The sequence below is a fragment of the Cicer arietinum genome, chromosome 3 (genome assembly GCF_000331145.2).
Source record: "Cicer arietinum cultivar CDC Frontier isolate Library 1 chromosome 3, Cicar.CDCFrontier_v2.0, whole genome shotgun sequence".
Lineage (NCBI taxonomy): Eukaryota > Viridiplantae > Streptophyta > Magnoliopsida > Fabales > Fabaceae > Cicer > Cicer arietinum.
In genome coordinates this window covers 38,355,687-38,359,032 of record NC_021162.2, presented here as the reverse complement: position 1 = coordinate 38,359,032, position 3,346 = coordinate 38,355,687, and the positions used below count along the sequence as shown (strand labels likewise).

The 3,346-nt window shown below is 38.5% G+C and overlaps 1 long non-coding RNA gene across 1 annotated transcript in view; it reads left to right on the top strand.

Annotated features, from left to right (window-relative positions):
• LOC113784777 (uncharacterized) overlaps positions 1 to 1,425 on the top strand; it is a 9,978-nt gene extending 8,553 nt beyond the window's left edge. The window contains exon 4 of the long non-coding RNA XR_012162266.1: positions 1,096 to 1,425. This is a non-coding gene — a long non-coding RNA (uncharacterized lncRNA). The remainder of the gene's footprint in view (positions 1 to 1,095) is intronic.
• Positions 1,426 to 3,346: the final 1,921 nt, after the last annotated feature.

Sequence of the window (3,346 nt, the reverse complement as noted above, 5' to 3'; positions counted from 1 at the left end):
GCATTTTTGGGTATACGCATCGCATTAGGGTGCTTGGCACGCGAGTCGTGTTTGATTCAAGTTTATGATTGAGTGTTTTGAATTTGAGTTGTCGTGGTAATTGTGTTGAAATTGTTAAGTGTTAAGTATTGATTATTGTGTGTAAGTGTGAGGGATTGTAAAACTATTTCGAAACTCAAGTTGTCGTGGTAAATGTGTTGAAATTGCTAAGTGTTATGTATTGATTATTGTGTGTAAGTGTGATGGACTGTAAAACTATTTCGAAACTCAAGTTGTCGTGGTAAATGTGTTGAAATTGCTAAGTGTTATGTATTGATTATTGTGTGTAAGTGTGATGGACTGTAAAACTATTTCGAAACTCAAGTTGTCGTGGTAAATGTGTTGAAATTGCTAAGTGTTATGTATTGATTATTGTGTGTAAGTGTGATGGACTGCAAAATTATTTCGAAACCCAATTTTTCGTGGTGATCGTGTGGGAATTGCAAAATGTTAAGATGTGGAATTGTGTATGAATGTGATTGAGTTAGTTTATGTATTTTTGGAAGAATATGCAGGGAAATCGATTTCCCAATCGATTGGATGAGTTACAGGGACTTCGCTAATTTGACATAATCGATTTGCCAATCGATTTTATAATATGTTTTTCAAAACCATTTAAGAAATCGATTTGGAAATCGATTTGGCCATACAGGAACTCAGCAAAACTGACAAAATCGATTGGCATTAATACAGGGGCTCAGTTATTCATTCAATCGATTTCCTAATCGATTGAATTAAGCCCAGAGTTCAAATTTCACTAAAAACCTTCAGGAAATCGATTTGGAAATCGATTGGCTTAGCAGAAATCCTTATTTTGAGTTAGATAATCGATTGCTCAATTGATTTATCAATATTTTGGTCAGTTATGTATTACTTGACGAATTGAGAACTTTATTTTGATTTCATTTTCATTTGGCAAGTGTTATATGAACTTTTAAGCATATGGAAAACCCTTTTAAGGTGCATGCTAAGTGGAAAGGTTATTTGTGCATTTAAAAACTTAAATGTTATGTGTAACTGTTATTTTCGGTTGGTGACCCTTTACAACTATTGTAGAAATCTGGGCTTTGCCCTCAGATGAGAGCCAGGACAATCCCACCGGTTCGTACCCTGTGGATGGGAATGTAGAGAGGAATGCCTGACTGGAGCTATGTTAGGAGGATCTTACGGGGCGCGTGGAGATCACTCAGGGCGTTTAGTTTGTTTTGGAGAATGATCATATTAGGTTGACATAGAGGGAACATACGTCTTTCTTTTGAATTGTATTTATTTTAAAATGGAAGACTGTACCTATACTAATATTGTCAGCTTGACAGTTTATTTTCGATGGGTTACATTTACCAACTTTTGATGTGTAAATATTTTGGATTCATATTTTGAGAAACTTTTCCGCTGCTTGTAAATTATAATGACTTAATTATTTATCCAAAGGTATTACCTTATTTATTTCTCTGTTTTATTTTAATTTCTTTTAAAAAAAAAATACACCCTCGCTTTAAAAATCGGGGTGTTACATTGTGGTATCAGAGCTTTGGTTTGGTTTTCTTTGAGGGCTGTGGAGCCTTGGTTATAGATTGTAGGTCAACTTGTAAGTTGGGAGTTATTATCTGATCATGCGTCGGTTTAGGTGGGTTGAGTTGTCAGGTCCGCAATAATTATTATGTGTTGATGTGGTCGGAAGCTAGTTTTGGAATTATTTGAAGTAGTGTTAAGACTCTACTTGATGATGGCTTTATAGGAAAAACCATGCCGCCAAGAAGGGATGACGTTCCAAGAGCCAATGCTAATAGGGACGATCGAATGGCAGAGGCTATGAATAACATGGCTGCTTCTGTTGCTGCACAGACTGCTGCCAAGACTCAACGTCATGTTGAAAAGAGGGGAAGAGAGATCTGTAGGATTAGAAGACTTCCATCGTTACAATCCTCCCAAGTTTAAGGGGGATGAGAATTCAGAGAAGGGGGACCAATGGATCCAAGAAGTGGAGAAGATCTTCGAAATGATTAACTGTCGGGCGGGAGTGAAGGTCAACTATGCCACTTATATGCTGTCAGGGGATGTTGAGTACTGGTGGAGGAGTACAAGATTGTTGATGAGATCAGCTCACGAGGAGGTGAACTGGGAATCATTCAAAAGGAAGTTTTTAGACAAATACTTCCCGATGAGTACCAGGACTAAGCTGGGTGATGATTTCCTGAAACTGCATCAAGGGAACATGACTGTGGGCGAATATGCTGCTAAGTTTGAATCGCTATCGAGACACTTCAGGTTTTTCCATGTTTACATTGTCGAATGACTATTCAGAATAGGGATTTCTTGGTTAATCTAATTTGTTTACCGCTACAATCACTCGAGGTCATCCTCGGTATGGATTGGATGTCTTATCATTATGTGATCTTGGATTGTGCTCGTAAATTGGTTCTTTTCCCCGAACCAGGAGTTGTTAAGTATTTAGCTGCTAACAAACTCCGAGTGTCGCTAAGTGAAGGGACTCATGAGTTTTTGTCTCTGGCAAATGTGGAGGCAAAGATAAATGTGGATATAGAAGATGTGATACTTGTCAACGAGTATCGGGATGTATTTCCAACGGAAATTCCAGGATTGCCACCGGTAAGAGAAGTGGAATTCTTCATTGATTTGCACCCAGGAACGGGACCTATTTCAATGGCACCTTATCGAATGTCGCCATTGGAATTAAATGAGCTCAAAAGCCAAATTGAAGACTTGTTGGAGAAGAAATTCATCAGACCAAGTGTATCACCATGGGGAGCTCCAGTTTTGCTAGTTAAGAAGAAGGACGGAAGCTCGCGCTTATGTGTGGATTATAGACAGCTTAATAAGGCAACTATTAAGAATCGTTATCCTTTGCCACGCATCGATGATTTAATGGATCAATTGAGAGGGGCCGCGATATTTTCGAAGATTGACTTGAAGTCGGGTTACCATCAGATTCGAGTAAGGGAAGGAGATATTCAGAAAACTGCTTTCAGAACCCGTTACGGACATTATGAATATCTCGTTATGCCGTTTGGAGTTACCAATGCACCGGCAATTTTCATGGACTACATGAACAGAATCTTTAATTCATTCCTTGATAAATTCGTTGTGGTGTTCATTGATGATATATTGATTTATTCGAGGACTGAAGAAGAGCATGGAGAACATTTACGACAGGTTCTTGAGATTTTACGCGAGAAGCGATTGTATGCCAATCTGTCGAAGTGTGAATTTTGGCTAGAGAAAGTGAATTTCTTGGGACATGTGATAACCAAGGAAGGAATCGCTGTAGATCCGGCTAAGATTGAGG